Genomic DNA, 17,868 nt, shown 5'->3' with positions numbered 1-17,868 from the left:
TCTTTGGCTTCATCCATTTGGATATTTAGATCCAGGAGGGCAGTTTCAGTACCATGCCTAGGCCTGAAGCCAGATTGGCACAGACCTAGAAGGTTATTATCCTCCAGGTGTTTTTGAATTTGTAGATAGGCCGCTCTATCTATGGGACTGTTGTAATGGGTCTGTAATTGGTCAGTATGTTAGGGTCTAGAATTCTTTTTTTTTTTTAGGAGGGGCATAACCCATGCCTCCTTTAAGATTGTTGGGTATCAAGCTGCTGTTGAAGGAGGAGTTAATCAGGGCGGCAATGAAAGGAGCTAGGTCTTTTGTTCCTTCCTTAATAACTGAGGCTAGACAGATCTCTCCCTGGCACCTTGAGAGTTTTAGGCCAAGTATAATGTTTTTCACTTCTTTAGGGGTGACCGGAGAGGAGAAGAAGAAAGGGATGCACGGTGGAGATTGGGGGTCAGATGAGTTACCGAAGCTAGTGCTTGAGGCAAGGCTAGTCTTTTTTGTCTCTATTTTGGCTTGTAACAAGGTTATTTTGTCAGATAAGGCCTTCTTTATATTGGGATGTGGAGCCACAGTGACACCCTGGCTTAGAGCTGGAGTAAGGGCATGAGTGTTGCCTGTGCAGGGCTACCCACGTGTGCCACTAGTAAACATAATCCCTTGTGTTGCCTTTTAACTGCACATTGTCTCCTCACAATCGACTGCAGGTGTGCATTTTATTCAACGTAAAGACAAATAATGAGTGCCTTGTCACTTGACAGCAACATGGCATTGAAGGCTTGAGTAGGCTTTGTCTGTATAATGAGGTGCCACCTTTTTGGATACAATTAATGTTTGTGTTGTAAGTTCTTCAGTATGCGTGATACACCAGGGAAAGGATATGCAACTACAATCTTCACCTCTCCAGATGTTTTAGACTGCAACTCCATGACCCCTCACCATTGGCTATGCTGAGCAGGGTTGATGGGGTGTTATAGTCCCAAACCCCTAAATAGCCAAGGGATTCAGAACCCTGTGTAAGGAAGGCGTGGTATCAAACAGTAAGACGGACACAAGTGATCACAGTTAAAGGACGTTTATTGAACTTTCACATGGGTTGGTAAAACACCTATCTAATCCTAAATCTAAGATGGGAGCAAGCTACGACCATCAAATAATAATAGTGCAACCCTAGTAGTCTTGTCAAAATAAAAGGGCCTATACTATTAAACCTATTGCCAATCCTTACTTCTAAATACAAACAGTGTGGTAAACAATGTTATGCAAAAGAAAAGTGTTGAAGAAATGATATGTCAGGATATTTGAGCCGTTGGCTCCCCTTACCCACGTTTTCAGCACGGGACAGGGCGGCACACTCGAGTTTAGCACACACTCTGGCTTCTCTGGCACAAGGATGCAGTTCAAAACCTCAACATCTTGGCCTTTAGTACCAAAGTCTTTTTTCCATTAAAAGTCTCTTATTTCCGAAGGCCTGATGCAACAAACACCAAAGTTCCTTTCTTCTCAGGATTTCACGTGCACAATTTCTTGGGTGATTTACTGTTCAGACCTCCTCTGCCGGTCTCAGTCCCACTTCAACACAATGTTCTTAATTGATCTCCCTCGATTGGGCTTCGACCAATCTTTCCTTTTCTGTATCAAAAATCAAATCTTTCAATTGTGCGCAGGATTTTGTTTCACCCGTCGCAGGACCACTTCGATTCACAAAATCTTTCTCTTTACAATTCTTTACTTTCACTTCTGCCACCTCTCGGCTGGATACCTTAAACATGCACGCAGCGCTGGACCACTCTGTCAACGATATCCTATCCTTTCAAAATTCAAACATTAATCAGCAGTTCAACTTTACTTGCGTCTTTCATCACATGCGTTGTAACAATGTTCGTTCTAGCGCTCAGTATACAATGTTGCTGCTTGCAACCTTGGCTTCAACACAGACCGGTCTTGTATCGGTCTCCCCAACTCACCGGCTGTGTTGATTTCTCTGTCGCTACTTCTCCCCGACTAGATTAGTCATGTAGAAGGAGCGTGGGTACCTCCGACATACAATGCAGGATTCTTCAGACTAAGCGGTCCAATCTCGGAGTCTCTAGAACATAACGGTTTCTTTCCAGAAAGTCAAGTGAATTTCCCTCCTTCCAAACCCCTCGTAGTACACAGTCTTTCGTCCCTCATTCAGATGTCATCTCGAAATTGCTGTTTCCTCATGTGCTTTGACTCGCTCAGAGTGTGCTTTCGTGTCCACCTTTTATCCATGTGGGGAAGCTTAATGGAAGTCAGGTGTGAGTGTTGGTCAGTAATTGCCTGACCGCGTCTGACCATTACGTCAGGTATGCTGCTCTGGTGTTAGTGTGTTTTCTCCCAGAGCGGGCTGTCCGTGTGAATGTGTTCATGTAGGAAAAAGGGGTACGGGGGGGGGGGTAGAGTTCCTACCTAGCTATCCTGGTAGGATGGGATAAAGGAGTTACGGGGAAGGGGATACCGCTTCTCGCCATCCGGAGTCCCACTCCCCAAAGACCCCTCATCCAGGTGATCCTTCTGCACTGGTCCACCCCCAGGAACTGGTCCAAACGCGATGGCCGTGTCTTGGCCACCTGGATGACACATCCCGGGGACCAGTGGGTGAGACACCTTCTGGTTTCTCACACCTGCGACTAGTGCTTTGCTGTTACTTTGGCTGGGAGTACTTTTACTGGACACACTGGGACTGATGGCAACGAAGGACACTGCCCCTGCAGTTGACAGACCTTTACAGACATTAGCAAATTGGTGAATGAAGATATGCTTATTGATGTTTACATGGGGCCCCGAATCATATGATATGATGTGGCATTTATAACGTGCCTGTACACAAGTGCTTGAAGTAATGTCAACCTTATGGTAAGAAATAGCCAACACTCTTTCATGTACATCCTAACATTATCCTGTGCGAAACCTGCTAGATTGTTCTTGTGGTTGGTGAAAAGGTGCCATATACAGATAACTGTTTGGTGTTGGGTTTGTTTCTTTAGGACCGTGTAACGCCTGCATCATTGTTTTAGTTGCTACGTGTTGCTCATAGCGATCCGAGCAGCTAAAATAGTGAAAAACTTTAATCCCAGGTGTCTGGAAACAAATCAAGGGGAGGGATATATGCTCACTTCACCACAAATATACTTAAAATGAGAAACATTCCGGGCCCTAATCATCAAGTTTAAAAACAGGAGCCTCTACTTCTTTTCGCCGAAAACACTGGGTTAAGGCATGGAATCCTTTTCTATACGTAATTAAATGGCGGCATAAAACCCATGCATAATGCGTGTATGCCTCCATTTAGTGCTCTCACATTTCCAGAGGATGGCCGCACATCAGAGTTTTCATTTCTGCTTTGCTATTTCCGCCCCCGACTCGGAAAAGCACCCGATTTTCTGCCTGCATGAGACTTTCATGCAGGCGAAAAACAAATTGATTCCAATGGGATATGCCTCGCATTTGCACCTGGCAAATAGGCGAATTGCACGGAAATCCTGCCTGCAGAGCGTAATTTGCAGGCAGCGTTTTATTTGTTGCAAAATAAGATGTGCTAAGAATCGCGCCATCCTTCACAGAATTCAGATACAAAGTAAACACTTGGCTCTGCGCCCAGCTAAATTAGAACCCCTCCCCTTCTCTCTGATTCCAACACAGGCTTTCACCTCCTTTTACCCTCACTTGAAACTGTGTGCAACGGACCAGCGCCTTGACTTGTAACACTGGGCGCTCTCCTTGCATGCTGTCTTCTAATTTCTGTAAATATTTTATATACCTGTGTATAACTTTGTATATAATTTACTGTAACCTTATGCACTTCTTCTGTATTTTACTACAATGATGTAGCCTCTGTCTGTATGCTGTAACATTGCCTTTCTGGGTGCGGTGCGCTATATAAGCAAATAAACTGAACTAAACTAAAACAAGAGTGTAAAAATGAAGGGTAAGGGCGATTCACCTTGATTTACTCTCCACGTTTACACTCTGCTTTTTGAGCATTGAAAACTGCATCCAGGGGCCCCAAAATCACATAAGAGCTAGCATTGGTGATCCGCTGCATGCATTCTGATTTTTTAAATAAATAAAATGACCCTACAATGTGCCTGTTAAAGTAGTTCTAGGAGGAGCCACTAAACTCTGCAATCTACTTTTGATTTCTTCGTCTTTTATGTTGCTTGGATCAAACCTTGCTGCATGAAGATGGCCTTCGGATGGTGTAGAAAGCCCTTGATTTGGCTGAGGATGCAGCATCTCACTCCAGTACATTTGGGGTGGCAACTTTCTAGTGAGGGAATGGACACCAGATCTGCAGGGGCTTGGGTAACCAGGGAAATTTAGATCAGAAGGTATTTTAATATTTATGGGGACTGTGAGGTAGTATTCTTTACATTGTTAATTACTTGCATTTGAATGCCATCTTCTCCCATTTATTGTCTTAATGAGCAAGTACAGTTTGTCTGGTGATGTGTTTGTCCAGATTTCGGGTGTATGTACTTTTTATAAGAGATTTCAAATATGCAGAATAAATGACTCTACTCGTGTGTGTTCCCCATGCACTCTGTGGTCTGATCGTATTACCCAAAAGAATAGAAGAAATTATAACTCCTAAAACAACTGCAACAGGAGCTCTCTGGCAGAAATTATGGGGCTAAAAAAGTGTTGCCTGTTCGCAGGCTTCTTTGGGGTTTGTGGGCTAGTAAGTAGCTAGTGCTTTTTTAAATCTATTTAGCTTTTTCTATTACTTTTTCTTCTGTGGATCATGCTGCAGAACTAGGTTTGTTTAAAGTTCTGTCACTTTGGTATAGTTTCATGATTGAAAATGCATTCATTGCTGTCCCTGCATGCCATTTATAGTTAATGTTTGATCTTTTTGTTATTAAAGCAAATACTTTTCTTTTTATATTGTTTAAAGATAACTTGAGTTCTTAGGTAATCTGTTTTTCCTCCATGATCTGCAGGCTTTAAGTCTTTCCATTAGGAGCCCCTTGCTAATCTGCTTATTCTCTGCAGCTTGCCACAATAATAACATTGCTTTACTTGGCATCCCACCCTCGTTCAGGTATTTAATTAGCACCTGCCATCATTGCTAAAGTCCTCTAGAGGGATACCAGTGCTTCATGATCTGTAATTAAAATAATCTTTACAAAGGATGCTAGCCAGAAAACGCTGACAAATTACTGGGAGCACCTTTGTTCTTATTGATATGATAGGTTATTTATATAACACGCTTAATACCCAGAGGTTTCTAAGCGCGGACCCGGGATCGAACCCATGTCGCTCTGTGTAGTCTTGCTTCCAAGGCAAGCATGTTGCCGCTGAGCTATGCTACCGAGACTAATTCGTCATTGTGCTTGTATAATTAAGAACACATATGAAGTGGAATGTTACTTGCACACAGCCACAATTCCTGAAGCCATAAACATATATTATAGAAAGATGAATTATATAGAAACAAGGGTGACCAACATCTCTCCTTGATTAATTCTATTATATTGCCATATAGAAAAACAAATGCCATCAAGGAAGTAATCCGATCTCATATTTCATTTCCACCATACAACATAATTTGTAGGTATTCCATGACAGTTGCCTTTGAACATTGCTCATTGTTTTTTAGCTCTAGCAGTTAAACATTGAATTACTTATGCGCATCTTCAATAGCATAGGGTTATTCATTTAGTAAATTGTAATGTTATATTCATCACGCTCCTTCGCATATCAAGCATGCATACTCTGCATCATTTTTCCATGTTACCACACATTGTATTTGTTGCAATGCTGTTATTTCACAATAACACTGAAGCATTTATGTAACTACGGAAATATCTGTGGGTGTAGTTGGTGACTAAGTGCACACAGTGCTTTAAAAACACAATGCAGGACCAGCATTGCAATCTATTAGACCGGCTACTATATTTCAGAGTCCAACCTGCTGATAGGCAAGTCTCCCAAATCTCGAAACTGGTGCATTCCACTAACATCACTAGTCCGGCTGATCACGCAACTCTGTTACAAACCAGAAAGGGGACTTGTGTGTTTCAATCACTAGAGTAGAGGATTTTAGTCTAAACTCCTCGGTGAAACCATTATGACTTAAGCAGGATTACATCAATCTGCATTCTACATTTAATGACATGTTGGCAGCAAAGTTGGTTATCCTCACATTCTTAGTCAAAAGACAGGATTGAAAGGTTGGGACCTATTACCCATCAGTTCTTGTTACATCTCTCAGCTATACAAGATGTTACCTTTATAGGTGATATATGTATTTACGTGGCTGTCTACATCAGGGGACAGACGTTCATGCAGACTTGACTTCAATCACTTAAAGGCTGAAGTCTCAAATCCACATACTGTGAACATTACTTGCTTCATTTCTTGTAGTGTTCACTTTATGCAGAATTTAGATCCACATAAATACAGGGGACATCTTGTAAGTACTCATTTAACGATGTAACAAGAAGTAAAAGACAATAGATATTGGCTATTATCTCCCTTCGTTTGAATAAGCTTCCTTATGGGAAGATGGGAATGAGAAATCACTGTAGGGGAACAGCAGTTCTGCTTAGGAACTGTAGGGAAAGCTGCGATGAAAGGAAAGTATGCAAAGAAAAAAAAGCACCCATTTAAACCAACGTGTGAGCTGCAGATGGCACACAGCATCTTAAAAATGGCATGTGCAAGGAAATGTGCGATGTTAGCAGCCCATCTGCAACAAGAGTATATGTCCAACATTATATGACAAGGCACGAAAAAGGAATGTATTCAGTTACATGGATGAATCCAGCAATCTGGGGTGGAAAAGCACAACATTTCATAGCAGCCAAAATCAAGAGGCCTGTTGGTGTTTGTTTTGATTTCCTTATATGATTATGAATCTGTATTATAAGAACTACAGAAACTTAAAAAATGTAAATGTGGATGGGTTTGATTGATTGCAAAGAAATGTATAATGTTGCTGTGTTTTGTGGACATGTAAAAGCAAGGGGAAAAAGAAATTAAAGCTACATCTGCATTTGTGAATAAAGCCAGAAACCTGGCCTGAACAGCCAATTGGCATTCCTCCACCTCTCCCCCGAGCTAGAGCAACAAAAAGACTAACAGCCTGATTCATGGAATTATTTGCGTGAAAAACACAGATTTGCGCGGCTTTCTGCCCGAAAAACCCTGTTTGAAGTATGGGGATTTTTGGGCAGAAAGACGAGCATGTGCGTTTTTGATGCAAATAATTCCATGAATCAGGCTGGAAGTGTGATTAGTGGGTTTGCACCTCTCTGTGAAACGTTATGACTTGGCCTGGAATTGGTGGTCAGGATTCACGTATCATAAGCAAAACACATGCATCCCGTTTACAACTCCCATCTATCTCTGACCCTGGGTTTAGGACTCTAAAAATACAATTAATTTGCTCTGTGAAGTGGTCTGTAGTCTGTAGTGGTCTCCTCCCAAATGATTTGATCTTTTAATTAGCCAGGCCTTTCCAAAAGAAAACACCTCACACCTGTAGAGAACTGATGTCGGTCATAAATGGCCCTTGCCCCATGCTGACCAGCATTCTCAAGAGTCAAAAATGGCCCAGCTCTCATATGCAATGGAACTAACATTATTGGATAACAGATGTTCTGTTAAAGGCAGAGGAACTGGAGATGCTTTTTAATATTTAGTAAATTAGAATAAATGCCTGTGTAAATTTTGCATTTAGAATCACAGTATTACTTGTAGCCTTTGAAGGAAATGCCCTAGAGACTAATTTGTTTAATTGCTCAGGGTGAAAAGCAGTATCAGCTGAATGTGAAAAGATATTTTTTCCACACTGTTTATTATGTAAATCACAGGAATGTGGATAGTTCTGTGCAGAAACACGCACAGAAATGATTCATATATCCTAGCGACCATGATGGGGAGCCTGACATTCTAAGATGGACACATTGAAGAATAGTTTTTGTATAAAAGTATTGGTGTGTAAAAATCAAAAATGTGGAACACATACATCATGCAGAGATCAGACTAGCATAATTTGATTAACCAGAGTGAGAGTGATCCTTTGAACTGATTAGTAACCTGATCACATGTGAGGAACATGGTGTTTCAGAAAATTACAATTGTTTAATGTAGAAATCTCCAAGATGACATCACATTACATGGGAGGGAAACTGGATTTATTAGTGTCACTCCCATTAGACTGCCCTCTTCATTAATATTCCCAATGTGTACAGAGGGAATAAGTTAGTGTGAGTCACTTTTGGAACACTCTTCCATCCATACTCTGACCAATTAGATAAGAGAAATGATAAACACATCTAACAGGGGATATTTTTGGTCACAAAAAGTCAAACCAATAGATTCTGGGGGGCTCACTTGCTCACACACTGACTGGGATGGACTGGCAGACAGATGGGAAGGAGGAGAGAAAGAAGAATTGACAACAGAAAGGATAATAGAATATATTGCTTTCCTTTGGAACCTTCTTGGAATACAAGCACCACACTGCAAGAGAAGTCTACCTGTAGTTAGTCTAAGACCTTCTTTAGTGGAAGAGAGAGCAGAGAGACCCCATCTTGCTGACTGATGCCCACATATCCATAGAGGAGAACTTAACCAGTCCTTAAGAAGGTGCCCATCTGTCTGTTAGACAGCCAAAAGAAATTAATATGCAAGTATAATATCAAGGGGAAATAATCCTGAGGGGAGTGATACTCTAAATGGGAATAGATCAAATCCCAGCCTTTTTTTAGTGAATGTGCAGAGGGGCAGGGTAATTAAATTGACTATAGATCCTGAGACAATATTACATTTTCAGAAGTGTATGTGCTTGTGGAATTATAGATTTGATGGAATAGGTTTTATGGTGTGTATGCTGGGTGATCCCCTGCCTCCATATCTGTGTAATGATCAAACACAGAATTAGTATTCTGGGAGTGAAAATTAGATCTCACGGTGCACATGCTCAGTTAAATAAGGTAATTAGAGTAATTTCCTGGTTACATCAAGCGAAGCCCTGTTACTGATCTATGCAAGACAAAGGGGAAAGAGTTATTAATTGCTACCTATTTCTCATCTTTAACTTTTCTCCCGCAGATTCCTCATCATGATAGATATCCATCTTCCAGCTCTGCTGTTCGGAAATTCTTCAACAGTGGTCGTAGTGGACCTTGACTCTGCCATCGATCGTCGATACGTCTAGTCTGGCTCTCGATCGTCGTTTCCGAACGTGACATCAGACATCGTAGATATGCCACGCCACTACGCCCCATGACTTAGTTCCTTTTTTCTGCACTCTTGCACGCTGCATCGGGAACACGACTTGAGTTTACTCAATGTTCTTTTTGTACTTTGTATGCTTTTTTCTACCTCAACGTAATGTCGTCCCACAGGGTTTCGTGCTTCAAGCGATGCCGTGATTGCGAGGCCAAAATGTGTGACCCCATGACATCTGTCTATGATGTCTGGGTGCTAGTCACGACACAGAGGCTTGCGCGTTGTGCGCAAAGATGCAACCGAAATCCCTAAGTGCAAGGACTGGGAAATTGGCTTGAGGCCAACCTGTCGCCAAGTCTCCAGCGCGGTCACTCGTCCGGTCCTCGGAGGCCGAGAATGAGGAGCCCATCTCTGTCAAGGGTAAAGTCCGATATCGTAAGAAGAAACAGTCCCATTCCAGGAGCCATTCTTCGTCTTCCTCACGGAAGAAGCGGCACCACCGCCATAGACATGAGTCCAGCTTGTCATCGAAACAAGGTATGCCCTCGGCGAGGTCGACCACCCGAGAAGAGTGGGAGAGTTTTAAGACCTCTGTTAGAAATGTTTAAGACTCAAACGGTTGTACGTATGGCTCCGGCCCCCGACCAGCAAACTGTGGCAGCAAAAGCAGCGCTCGGTGCTCCGACCCCAAGACAGCCACTTCATCAGTGCCGAAAGCGTTTTTGGGGTGTTACTCCGTCAGGAATAAGTCACCGGAAAGGCCTTAGAGCCAGGGCTCCCAACATCTATTGGTTAACCTAGTGTCCCTTGATGCCAAAAGTAACCATTGCATCGAAAGCTTCAGCTTCGAGACCTATCCTCAAGCCTCCGTCCCCGACAGTCGGCGATGGTTCCTTTGTGCCACTGTCACGATCCGGCTTCTTCGATTCCATGCATTCCATTTTCGGAGTCAAGGAACACAATCACCCTGAGGACACAGTTGACCCTGTTTACACGGGAGCCGGCGTAGTCTACTATTTCAATGACTTTGCCAATTTATTGGCTTTGGCTTGGTGTTTACATGATGCCAGTGGTCTGGATACTTCTCCAGACCTGGAGTTAGAGCAAAAACAGCCCTATACCCACACTAGTGTGAAGTTCAGGGAGCTGATTCACAGGGTAGTTGACACCCTGGGGTTGAAGGCGTCCTTTGCCCCTCTTCAGGGGTAGGATCTTACTGACATTTTGGACGAGAGTCCCACAGTTGAGCACAGTATGCCTTTCAACCCAGCCTCTTTATGGCAGCACCCTTGTACCATTCCCCCTGTGAATGCCAATTTCACAGAGAAGTATAGGCCGGTAAAAGGAGATCCTTCTTTCCTTGCCACACATCCTTCCCCGGAAGGGTTGGTTATACAGGCTGCCACTGGTTCCACCAGACCCGCGGCATCCACATCTAACCTGCCTATGGACAAAGAGGGGAAATAATGTGGCGCGTTGGGCAGAAAGGTGTTCACTTATGGTAGCATTGCTCTAAAAGCCACTAACGTGGCATGTGGTTTCGCCAAATGCTCATTTGGCTTATGGAAAGCAGTAGAACAGGCTTCTGAGTACATCCCTGACGGCACCATGCGGGATGGCTTTTTACAGCTGGTGGAGGGTGGGAAGGAGGTAGCCAAACAGTTGTTACAAACGGGCCTGGACGTAGCAGACTGTTGTGAGGGTACATTTACCAGCCCAGCAGAACTCCCCTGCACCACCAAACTGCAGTTTTAGCAGTTACAAAAATAATGACTGACCTGGCTCTCTAGAGCACATATGGGGCGATGGTACCTGGAACACCACGAGAATGGCTGCCAGTATTCTCTTCATGTGCACCAAAGAAAAGAATTCAAAGGCAGCGCTTCTATGCTGCCAGTTCAAAATCTCTCTCTCTGTCTCCCTCTCCCTCTCTCTCTCTCTCTCTCTCTCTCTCTCTCTCTCTCTCTCTCTCGCTCTCTGTCTCGCTCTCTGTCTCGCTCTCTGTCTCTCTCTCTGTCTCGGTCTCTCTCTCTGTGTCTCTCTCTCTTCCCAGATTCCTGTGTACTAGAAATTGACTAGAGCTATGGAAATGCTCAGAATAAAGATGCGAGGAAGAACCGCATTTGTAAAGTGACATGCAAGAAAAATTAACCCACGTGTAAAATGGTGCTTTTGCCAAGCAGGAAAATGCCTTTTGAAAGTGAAATCCTGCCCAATGCCTCTGATCTCAGTGATCGATTGGGGAGGTATTGTGCGATCTTTTTCTTTAAATATTCTGGGGCAGTACCATGAAGACACCTGTGCACCAAAGTTAGGGATTTGAATTGAATCCTATCTTCAGCAAATGCAGCGTTTTCCTGTCCATTGTGATGTGTTCACTTTTCCTCTTTTCTCTTATTATTCTAACTGCATTGTGCTCCATAAACTGGCATTTCGAGGGGATTGGGTCCTCCGACGTATTCCATATCTATGACATGTAATCACCACAGCTGTGCTGCTTCGGAAACTTTTTCGGCGTCTGCGTCGATGACGTCGATGCGCCGTCGTCGAGGACCTCCTCCGACGTCCGACGTCATCCGATGTGATAAGTAGGATGCATGACGCCCATAGCCTCAGTTCCGTTTTTTCCGCGAACGTGTTGCTTCGTGTTTCTCGGTTTAAATGCCTCGACTCTTTGGAGTTCTGTTCTATCTCGGTTCTTCGAACCTGTTCGTTTGTGAAAATCCTTCTGAAGATGTCTACTTCGTCTTCGACCCCGCATCCGGGTTTCAAGAAGTGCGGGGAGTGTGGGTCCAAGATGTCGGTGACGGACTCGCACGACGCCTGCCTCTGGTGCCTCGGGGAGGCCCACGACACGGATGACTGCATCGACTGCCAGTCGTTCACGTCCAAAGCCTTATGCGAACGTAAGAAGAAGTTGTCGGTAGGTCGGGTGTCCAAGCCCCGGAAGTCGAAGTCTGCGGGGCTTTCGACAGATGATTCGACGGGTGACTCTCCGTGTCATCGTCGGAAGTCTCGTGGGTCTCCTTCTAGGAGTCGGTCTCGCCACTCCTCAGCCTCTTCGAGGCATTCTCGGAAGCGCCGTCATCAGTCGTCTTCCAGGTCCTCTTCGGAGGGCTCTGCCCGGCACGTCGCTTACCCCTCCAGTTGTGCGACGCCGGAGGAATGGGCTTCCTTCGGGAAGAAGATGCTGGCGATTCTTGAGTTGCAGGGTACTCAGCCGTCCGCGCCCCCGAGTGGGGTCGGTCGTGTGAGGTCGAGAGAGTGGTCGGCACGAGTCACGGGAGAGGTCCCGTTCGGACAAGGGGACTCGTTCTCGGCGTACCCGTTCCAGGTCCCGGTCCTCGACGCGTTCGAGACCGTGTGCACCTGTGAGGTCCTCGAAGAAGGCATCGACGTCTGTGGCGTCGAGGGCGTCGACAGGCTTTCTCGAGGCTCTGGCTCCGAGGAAGTCGTCGATGCCGTCGACGCTCAGGTCGTCGAGGGACACGTTCGGGGCTCCGGCCTCGATGGCTGTGTCGATGCCGCCGATTCTGGAGGCGCTGCATCTGACGTCGACGCCGATTTCGTCGACGCCGATGCCGGTTCTCTCGACGCTGGCGCCGATTCGCTCGACGCCATCGACGCCTTTCGTGTCGGAGGTACCCCAGGGCACGGGTGGACCCCCTAGGAAGGCTCTGGTTAAGAGCAAGCACTCTCGAGTGCCTTCTTTTTGCCACCTGGACTATATTTCAGAGGCGGATGAGGATTCTGATGGCCTGGTTCCTAGTCAGGTTCCGGATGAAATTGTCTCGGGCCATAGTCAGTTTGACGAGTTGAGACAGTCACTGCATGCTGCCAGTGGACTGGACACCTCTCCGGAGGTGGAGTTTTGTAGGCCTGAACCTGGCTCTCATGCTGATTCCTCGTACCGGCGCCTTATGGCTAGGGTTTCTGAGTACTTGGGATGGTCTGCTCCCCCAGGGGAGTTTGTGCAGGATGATCTGACAGACATCCTTGATGTTGGTCCCCCAACTGACCCGGTTCTGCCGTTCCATATGGCTTTACAGAGAAGGGTGGCGGCGGCTTGGACTGCTCCGGAGAGTCTCCCGGCGGTGGGCAGATCCTTGTCGCAAAAATACCGTCCAGCCAGTGGCGACTCCTGCTACTTGACCAGGCACCCCACTCCGGAGAGTTTGGTGGTGCAGGCGGCCACGGCCCCGGCGAAGCAGGCGTCGTACCCTACCATCCCTCCTGATAGGGACGACAAACATTTTGATGGCTGGGCGAAGAAAGTGTTTTCTTCTGGTGGTATGGCGCTTCAGGCGGCCAACTCCATTTGTGCCTTGTCACGTTTCACGCACACTCTGTGGAACTGTGTTGCGTTAGCGGCTGAACATGTTCCCGAAGGGGACGAACGGGATGGTTTCCTTGCTATGGTCCAGGATGGTAAGGATGCCATGTGTGAGTCCGTTCAGTCGGGTTTGGACTTAGCTGAATGCGTCAGTAGGTCCATGGCGGCGAGCACCGTGATACGCAGGTTTGCGTGGTTGCGGAAGTCGGGGTTTGCTCCTGATGTGCAGTCCCGGCTCCTCAACATGCCCTTTGACGGTGAACACCTTTTTGGCAGCAAGGCTGACGAGAGCCTTGAGAGGTTGCAGACCTCAAAAGCTGCAGCGAAGTCGTTGGGCGCTGCAGTTCGCCAACCTCTGCCTTTTCGTCCTAGGGGACAACAGTGGAGGGGTGGTTCCTTTCGCTATTACTCATCCTTCAGTAAAGCGAGAGGAGCTGGCAGTCAAAGAGGCCAACGCAGGGGTACCAGAGGTGGACGACAGGGTACCTGTGGTGCCAAGGCCGCTCGGGCAGTTGCCTCTTTGCCCTCAGGTAACGCCGCAGCCGCTCCCACTCTGTCGTGAGGCCATGTCCCATGGTTCGCCGGTTGGGGGAAGGCTGGCGCAGCATCTTGTAGAGTGGCAAGCCATTACTTCAGATGTGTGGGTTCTGGAGATCATAACCCACGGCTACTGTCTTCCTTTTCGGCACAGGCCTCGTGACAATCCACCGGGGAACCTCTCTTTGCAGAGTCCGGATCCGCTCCTTGCGCAGGAAATTCAAGCCCTGCTGGAGAAAGGCGCCATAGAACTGGTGCCTGTAGCGGAGAGGAACAAGGGATGGTATTCCCCTTATTTTTTGATTTCGAAGAAAGACAGGGGATTGAGACCCATCATGGACTTGCGCGGTTTGAACAAACTCCTCAGGAAGGACACGTTCAAGATGGTTACTCTCTCTCAAGTCCTCCAGGCCCTTCAGCTTCAGGACTGGTTGGTGTCACTCGACCTCAAGGATGCTTACTTCCATGTGCCGATCCATCCCAAGCACAAGAAGTACCTGAGGTTCGCGGTTGGCGACTCGCACTTTCAGTTTCGGGTCCTGCCGTTCGGATTGACCTCCGCCCTGAGGGTTTTCACCAAGCTCATGGTGGTGGTGGCAGCGCATCTCAGGCAAGGGGGGATTCACGTCTACCCCTACCTGGACGATTGGTTGATCAGGGGGAGCTCTCCCTAGCAAGTCCTGGATCATCTATCGGTCACCTGTCGCTCCCTTCACAGGCTGGGCTTCTCCCTCAATTTAAAGAAGTCCCATTTGACGCCAACTCAGCGGCTCCAGTACATCGGAGCAGTGCTCGACACTTCCCTGGGGGAGTGTTTTCCTCCCCAGGTGAGGGCTCTTCACATTCAGCAGATGGTGCACAAGTTTCAGCATGCCCAGACGCTCCCAGCGTTCGAGTTCTTGAGGTTGCTCGGCCTCATGGCATCCTGCATTCTTCTGGTGCCAGAGGCTCGCCTGCGGATGAGTTCTTTGCAGTGGGCACTCAAGACGCAATGGTCGCAGTCCTCCGGCAGGATGTCGGACTCGATTCAGGTGCCGTCCTCGGTCGCCCGGGACCTTCTGTGGTGGGCCGTCGAAGGCAACTTGATGAAGGGGGCTCCATTTTGGCTTCCCTGGCCGGAGGTGACGATCGTGACGGATGCATCCCTCACGGGATGGGGAGCTCATGCCAACGGGCTGACAGTCAGCGGTCGTTGGTCTCCGTCAGAGTCCAGACTCCATATCAATCTGTTGGAGCTGAGGGCCGTCAGGCTAGCCCTGAAGGCTTTTCTCCCGTCTGTGCGAGGGAAGAATGTCCTGATCCTGACGGACAACACAGTGGCCATGCACTACCTCAACAAAAAGGGGGGCAGGGTCACTTCCTCTGTGCAGGGAGGCGATGCAGCTCGAGTTCTGGGCCATCCAGCAGGAATTTTCGATCTCGGCAGTTCATCTGGCCGGAGCCGAAAACGTGACGGCGGACGCTCTGAGCAGGCAGAGCGCGATCTCTCACGAGTGGGAGTTGGCTCAGGAGATTCTCCTGGAGATCTTCGCCCTTTGGGGGACCCCTCAAGTGGATCTCTTCGCCTCCAGTGTCAACCGGAAGTGCGAAAGGTTTTGCTCGCGGGAATTTCCTCCAAAAGAAGCCTTAGGAGACGCGTTTGTGGTGGATTGGTCATTCCCGCTGCTGTACGCGTTTCCTCCAGTCCCCGTCATCCCGCAAGTGCTGCGGAGGTTACGGAAGTTCGGTTCCCGGATGATCCTCATTGCCCCGGCGTGGGCTCGGAGGACGTGGTACCCGGACCTTCTCGACTTATCCATCTGCCCTCCACGTCGTCTTCCCTACCGAGACGATCTGCTCTCACGGGAGGGGGGTCAGGTTCTCCATCCCAGAGGTCAGATCCCTCAACCTTCACGCTTGGCTTCTGAACGGTTGAGGTATAAGGATTGGGACCTCCCTGAGGACGTGATGGAGGTGTTGCTTTCGGCCCGAAGGCCTGCAACAAAGTCTCTGTACCGTTGCCGTTGGCGTAAGTTCTGCGACTGGTGCAGAGTTCAGAATGTGGATCCTTTTGCATGTGACATCCCCATGGTTCTGTCCTTTTTACTTTCTTTGGCCCACAGGGGCTTGCAAGTGGGTACCGTTAAGGGTTACCTGGCGGCGCTGTCCATCTTTAAGCGCTTGTCTGAAGAGTGTTCTTACTTTAAAATCCCTTTGATTTCACAGTTCCTGAAAGGGCTCACTAATGTGTTCCCTCCGTCACCTTTCCTGGTGCCCGGTTGGGATTTGAACCTTGTTCTTAAGTTTCTTATGGGTGCTCCGTTTGAGCCTTTACATTCTTGCCCTTTGAGGCTGTTAACTCTGAAAACTGTGTTTTTAGTTGCGGTTACTTCCGCTCGCAGAGTGAGTGAGTTACAGGCACTTTCAGTTAAGCCTCCCTTCACTGTGTTTCACAAGGACAGGGTTGTCCTTAGAGTTCGCCCTTCTTTTCTTCCGAAGGTAGTGACGGAATTTCATTTGGCCCAGAAGGTTGTTCTTCCGGCATTCTATCCTCCTCCGCATCCTGGTAAGGAAGAGGAGAGGCTCCATAGGCTTGATCCTAGGAGAGCTTTAAGCTTTTATGTTTCACGCATGTCCCGGGTCAGAGTGGATGATCAACTCTTTATTGGTTACGCTGGAAAGCGTTTGGGGCAAGCTGTGGCGAAACAGACTTTGTCTCGCTGGATTATTTTGGCCATCTCGGAGTGCTACCGCTTGGCGGGTAAGGACCCACCGGCTGGCTTGCGGGCCCATTCTACCAGGGGTATGGCTGCGTCTACTGCCCTGCAGAGGGGTGTTCCTATTCGCAACATCTGTGATGCAGCCACCTGGGCTTCAGTACATACATTTGTACGTCACTATTCCCTCGATTCCATCCGAGCACAGGATCTGGCCTTTGGCAAGGCGGTCCTTTCCTCTGCTATTTGATTGGCTATTCTACATTTTGATTCTAAATTCTTTCCCTCCTCCTTGCTTTGGTACTGCTTTGGGAGTCTGTCATAGATATGGAATACGTCGGAGGACCCAATCCCCTCGAAGAACAAGTTACTTTCTTACCTGGTAACGTTCTTTCGATGGGATGGTCCGACGACGTATTCCATATCGCTCCCGCCCTGCCTTCCCCACTGCAGAATTTCTTTTGCGATTGCAGCTTACGTTCCGCAAGGCTTTGTGTCTGACTGGCAGTTGACTTATGTCACACGTTCTGGGGGAAAAAACTACAACTGAGGCTATGGGCGTCGTGCGTCCTACTTATCACATCGGATGACGTCGGACGTCGGAGGAGATCCTCGACGACGGCGCATCGACGTCATCGACGCAGGACGCAGACGCCGAAAAAGTTTCCGAAGCAGCACAGCTGTGGTGATTACATGTCATAGATATGGAATACGTCGTCGGACCATCCCATCGAAAGAACGTTACCAGGTAAGAAAGTAACTTGTTCTTCTCAAGGCAGTCTTGCTAGCCCCAAGCATAAGTGCGTTTCTGTAATCCAAACGGGACAGAATGGTAGCCCTCGCGATCGTAGCACTGTTCTTCTTGCTCAGAAAGGGACGAATGGCTCTAAGTAAGCAGAGGTGATAGATCTGCTCCCAAAGAAGTTTCCATGACAAGCCCAAGAGTTTTCACCTGCCCGAACACCTGTATGCAGGTGTCCTTGATGACAAAGGCCTTATAATCGGGCCCTAGTTTAGCTCGAGCTTGACGGGTGCCAAAAATCATCATCATCTACGTCTTCTTGCCATTCAGGCACATCCAATTGCTCTCAATCCAACTCTCGA

The 17,868-nt window shown here is 47.4% G+C and overlaps 1 protein-coding gene across 3 annotated transcripts in view; it reads left to right on the top strand.

Moving 5' to 3' along the window:
* The window catches only part of SLC10A7 (solute carrier family 10 member 7), a 1,071,777-nt gene that overhangs the window by 695,143 nt on the left and 358,766 nt on the right, over nt 1-17,868 (top strand). The window lies entirely within an intron of this gene.

The sequence above is a fragment of the Ambystoma mexicanum genome, chromosome 6q (genome assembly GCF_040938575.1).
Source record: "Ambystoma mexicanum isolate Mex_15411 chromosome 6q, UKY_AmexF1_1, whole genome shotgun sequence".
Classification (NCBI taxonomy): domain Eukaryota; kingdom Metazoa; phylum Chordata; class Amphibia; order Caudata; family Ambystomatidae; genus Ambystoma; species Ambystoma mexicanum.
This window is presented reverse-complemented; position numbering and strand designations above follow the sequence as displayed.